This window comes from Silurus aristotelis, assembly GCF_946808225.1.
Source record: "Silurus aristotelis genome assembly, chromosome: 5".
Lineage (NCBI taxonomy): Eukaryota > Metazoa > Chordata > Actinopteri > Siluriformes > Siluridae > Silurus > Silurus aristotelis.
Window position 1 is genome coordinate 32,824,475 of NC_139578.1, and position 6,239 is coordinate 32,830,713.

Below are 6,239 nucleotides of genomic sequence, written 5' to 3' on the forward strand. Positions count from 1 at the left end.
TTGTTCTATTCATTTGGAATCTGCACGTTATGTGATATTAGAGTTAGTGATAATTCAGCAGATTAGCGAGCTAGCATACATGCTGCAATTGAGAAAATAAAACTGTTTAATGTACAGCTAACCATGATTTATCCATGTATAATACAGTACACTGTGATATGAATGTCAAAACAAAAACGGGGAAATTAGAGGCAAATCCATTTCAATTTCAAAATTACAATGCTTGAAACAACAGTACACACATGCACAAGTCCCAAAATGAAGCACAATGTCTGTAAGCAAATACACAAAAACCAAAACAGAAAAGGAACGAACATTATATATATTTTAAAATTAGAAAGCATTTATTTATTTTATGTAAACATTACTGTCACTTCCTGTGGCAATACAGTGCACAAATTGTAAACAAATAAAGAGACTAAAAGGGTGGTAGGGATTGATTATTGATTATTGATTATATAAAGGAATCATTTAAAAAGGTGTGTAGAATGGCCATGGCATTGATGGGCCCAGTCAAGGAGGTTAATAAATGTTCATTTGGTTCCTGTTGACAAGGTTGTTGTAGTCTTCACTTTGTTAGGGGTGGGTTTTTTGGACCTTTGCACTCTAAAGTAAATATGGTCTGGTTTATTTATTTATTTTTATTTTTATTTTTTTTTTTGGGGGGGGGGGGTGCCGTTGTTGGATTGGTAACGTGATGTAATAAAGTTATGTTTTGTAAATGTTAAAAAGTACTGGATATTCTATGCCAATAATAATAAACTTTCAGCTTCTCCCGTTAGTCGTCGCCACAGCGGACCATCCGCATGTTTGGCGCATGTTTTTACGCTGGATTCCCTTCCTTACATAACCCTCCTCAATTATCCTAACTTGGGACCGGCACTAAGGCTTGTGCAACCCTAATGGCTGGGGTTGATTCCCTGACCGGGGATTGAACCTGGGCCGCAGCGGTGAGAGCGCCGCATCCTAACCACTAGACCACCAGGGAACCTCTTCTATGCCAATAATAATAAATATATAAATTACAAACGTATATATTTTCAAAATATTTCTGGTGTACCAGTTGTAACATTTCATTTGCTTTATTGATGATGGTCTGCAGTCCTTTGGTGTTACTTGTGGCCCAAATTTGGCAAATAGATTTTATTCAGTACGATATGTGAGCCAGAACAAGGTGTTGGATCTGGGCCAGATTTGGGCCAGTTCTGGAGGCAAACAGGAGGAGACCACCTAAGTGTCATCATTCCATGCGGTGTGTGGGCCAGACGAAAGTGTCCTGATGTGTGTGGGCCTGATCTGGGCCTCAGGATTGGTATCTGGGCCCTGACTTTAAATTCCTATCCATCTGTGGAAAAAAATACATGAATAATGCTACAGTGTGTATTTGACAAACCTTCTTTTATGAATCAGCAACCACACAAACCTACAATGGGAGTTGGAATTTTTTAATTTCTTTAATCAACCCATGAGAGTGAACTCTGTCTTCTGGTATGTCAGTATGTGAATGCTGATTTAATGGAGCCAGCTGAAGACATCATCTTATGTGTTTGATCAAAAAACAAAAAAAGAAACAACCTGACTCAAAGAAATCAGGTGAGATCACAGGTCCGGGGACCTCTGAGACTGAGGGATCCAAACCGAAAGTAATGGGAGTTAGGGTGAGGAATCTGCTGAGAGACTCAAGACTGGGAGATCAAAAGTAAAGTCGAAAGTAACAAGAGCTAGGGCAGGAATTTCTCCAGGAAAACCCAAGAAAAACCCAAGAGATAATAATGATAACAGAATCATTAAATACGCCCCTGTGTGGGAGAGTCGTGACGACCTGGAAGAGTGCGCACCAAGATGATTCTCCCCTGTGCCTTATTACATCTGTTTCTTTGTGCTTTTAATAACTAAAAAAAAAGCTATCACACACACACACACACACACACACACACACACACACACACACTTACAAGCAGGCAGCTTTGCTCATGTTAAACAAAATATATCTATTAAACACACTAAAAATCATGTTTTTACTCCACTACTGTTTATCTTGTTTTTCCTACACAGGGTTCTACTGAGATCAAATCCAAAAGACATGATATCAAATTATGGAAGGATTGGCAATAAACAGCTATGGAAAGCCTGTGGAACTCCAAACCTGACAAACAGCACTGAATAAAGTTCGTGTTGTGCCAGTTTAATGTTTGAACTTGACATTGGACTGAATTCCAGGTCACCACAGAAATCAGGGGGGTCAATATTTTGGTTTTCACAAAGATCCCCAGCCTATGGATGACATGACGACCTACCGAGACAAGATCATACCTAAGGCTGACCATTGGGCCTCACATGACCTGTTTATGTCTGAGGCCAAAAAGGAGGCCCCCTCAAGACCATGCCTGAGGTCAACCTTCCCTGAATAGATCCCTCAAGAGTGATGTGTGAAGAATGATCACAAAGACTTCTAATTCAGGGTCATAAAGTGACCAACCGTGCAGTGCTTCAGTTTGAGTCCAGTGAGGCTGCCTTCTAAACACAGCTGACTAGGAGGCCAAGCTTCTGCAAGAGGCTGATGGCACTAGCTGGAGGGAGTTCACAGGTTTATATAATGCTTAAAGATTTAGTTTATAAACTTCTAAAACATTATTGTTTCTAAAATAACATTTCAGTGGGGATTTAAAACAGATCCTCATTGTAAGAACATTCTCAGGTTCTCAGCACAGTTTAAATGGCTGTGTCACAGGGACCACAATGTATTTCCTGATTGATTGTCAGGTGTTAATCAATTCTGTAGAACAGCAGCTTTGACAGTAGTGCAGGTTTATACTACCTGAATGTCATAGATGCCTCTGGCTTCACCTACGCTTTTACTGCGGTCAAGAAGGTCATTGTTCCTGAGCCAGTGCTCTTCCAGTCTTTAATTTACCACAACTTTAATGTTCTGACCAAATGCCTGCTTTCTCACCCCTCATAGATTCAGGGTCTGCAGTCAACCCAGTCCACTGCCGGGTAGTGGAGGACTTCAAGATCCCTCTCGTTCCCTTTGCCATGCCATTAAATATCACTGCAGTGTACAACCGCCCAATAAGTGATGGCCACATCACTCATTAAACTGTTCCAGTAACATTACGAGTGGAATTATTACATGTGGAAACACTAGTATTGTTTGTGACCTCCTTCCCTACCAAACCTATCATTATAGAATTTCTGTGGCTTCAGGCACAGGATCCAGTGATTTCGTGGCACCAGAAAGAATTATGTCAATGGTCCTCACACTGCATAAAAAACTATATGTAAAATCAGGTTCTTGTGCCCTGCCACTCTACCTACATCGAAAGCCCATGTTTAATCTTCGGTTCATGTTTCTAAAGAATTTGACGACCTGAGGGAGAGTAAAGGAAAGACTATGATACTACCCCCTCAATGACCATGGGACTGTAGCATCAAATTGCTTCCCAATATGGCGCCCTCTCAGTGTCGGGTATACTCCAATCAGCACCAGAAATCAGGGCCATGGATGAATACATCAAAGAGGCAGCGGGTTTTATTTGTGCCTCTACATCACCAACTGCAGCAGGATTTATCTTTGTGGAAAGGAAGGACGGTGGGCTGAGGGGCAGTTTAAACTCTATTACTGTCCGATATCCTTGGTAACTTTTGCCCTCCTATTTTACATAACTGGACGTTAGCAGCACCTACATGTTAAGGATTAAACAAGGCGATGAATGGAAAACTGCATTTCACACCACAAGAGGACACCATGAGTACTGGATCATGCTCTTTGGCTTCACCCTCACGCCAGTGGTGTTCCACTCATTTATAAACGAAATTTCTCGAGACGTGCTGAATTCTGTGGTGTATTACGGCAGACACTGTGCTCTGACCTCAACTTCTGAACAAGCTGGAGTATGTGGAGAAAAAAGTAATGTCATGCTGCCACGGTGGATATTTGACAAACAAAGCCTTCTTTCATGAATCAGCAAACACACACACACACACACACACACACACACACGCCCGTTCTGAAAATTGACGTTTCTGGGTTTATTTTTAGTCCTTTGGACTCTGGGTGAACTCTGAACATTTGAATACTGATGTAATAGAGCATGCTGAAGACGTTTTCATATTTGTTCGAGCAAAAACATTTAAAAAGGTTATAAAAACAAAAAAAAAACCTGTCTGTGAATCACAATGTTTACACATTACAGCATGTTTTTACACTGGTAAATGTTTTCTTTCCATTTACATGCTAAAGTAACTTAAGGTTGTTCATATCAGTCTGTCTGTAAACCTGCTCAGATATCTGTTCTAAAGCAGTATGCTGGTGAAGAAGTTTATTGTAAATACACATCACATACCTGGACGTCCACATGATTGTATGGTGTGTGGTTGTTCTGTGTGATCCTGTTGATTTGTTGTGGCTAAATTAGTGAAAGTTGTTGAGATTTCGTGACCTTGTAGTGTTGAGGAATCAATGTGTTTACGCAGAACTGATTCATGATTTTATCTGTGATAAAAAAAATTGAAAATAAAAAAAATTGTAATAAAAAAAATAAAGAAAAATCGTAAAAACTCGAAAAATCGAAAAATTTGTAAAACTTTCCCTTGGCTGTTGTTCTGGAATGAAAGCAGGTGATCACCAGTAGAACCAGCAAAACCAAATGAGTGTTGCGGAACATGCTGAGTTTTGTGTTTTCTGTATCTGTCAGTCAGGGCATGGTCGGGCGTCAGGAGATGCAGGTAATGTCAGTGAGGCGACTGGTAGGACCCAAATGCAGGATGCAAGCAGGAGAGCAGTTAATGAGTCTTTAATGAGCACAAATACCTTTTGAAAAATGATTAGCATTTGCTAAGGAGCAATATAAAGCAGGCAACACAAGTCCAACAATACAGTCTATAAACCCAAAACATCAGCAGGTAAACACCCTTTAACAACCTTGAGATGGGGCACGAGGAAGGGCAAATGATAGCAGAGGACTCTGGAGGGCTTGAGGCCTGTCTTGAAGGTTGGGAAAAATCTAATTAAATGTAAGGCAAGTCTCCTGCTGATGGCTTGCAGGGGCAGGTTCTGGCAGGAATTTGGATCGTCCAGACATCTTGACAGGAAGGAGCGTGGCTCTGTGTCTGAGTGACTGACTCTGTGAGGCTTGAAGGTGGAGCGATGCCCTCTGTGGAGATCTGAGGTAAGATCTATATCTATTGCACACACACTGAAAAGGCATTTATTTCACTCCACTAATGTTCTTCTTCTCTTTCCTAGATATGGTACTACTGAGATCAATTCCAAAAACATGCACATTATGAAAGGATTGACAATGACAGCTATGGAAAGCCTGTGGAGCTCCAAACCTGACAAACAGCACTGGATAAGGTTCTTCTTGTATTCATTGTTTGAACCCAATCAATATTTTGCCTTGTTTCTTTTTGTATGACCTGGGGATTTTCCGAGCCAAGGTCATTGCTAAGGCTGATTGCAGGGCCTCACATGACCTGACCAGGATCCTCACCTAAAAGATTTCATTTATCATTTTGTTCCAATTTTTTTTTTCTATAATAACAGATTCACATTGTAAGATCTTCCTCATGTTCTCAACACAGTTTGAATGGTTGAGTCACAGAGACCACAATGCATTTCAAGAGCATAATGTCAGAAGTGCAGAAAGCACCACTTGAGGGCGCCACTGATAGGGAGCAAACCGACACAAACTCTAGGTGATGTAAATTCAGTCTGTTTGTAGTGAGGCAGTAAATAGGACTCATGCAGATCACTAATATGTCGATTATTTTAGATCCCAAATAATTTGTGGCCATTTTCCTGTGTCTGGGGCTGTTTTATAAACTCTTATTCTACATTATGATTAAACACACTTCTGTTTGATTCTTTCTAAAATTCACATATTTAAGAGTCACTTATCTCTCATTCATACAATTGAGTAAATGTGAGCCAGCAGTTGCTGATTGGTGGTGCTGAGATTTGAACTCAGAACCTTCTGATCAAAAGTCCAACCACTGAGTTACTATTTCCTGGTTGTGAAGGGGGGATGGTGGGGGACTGATCTGTGTTTCAGATGGACATTATTTATTATTTTATTGACTCTCAAATGAAGCTTGAATGAATCCCCCCTAAACACCACATGTGACTTTATATATGTGATTTATTTTATATATATTATATAGACGTCCACTTACACAACCTTCACTGTGTCTACATTAATACACAGAAATAAACAATACACAATACCATCTTATAA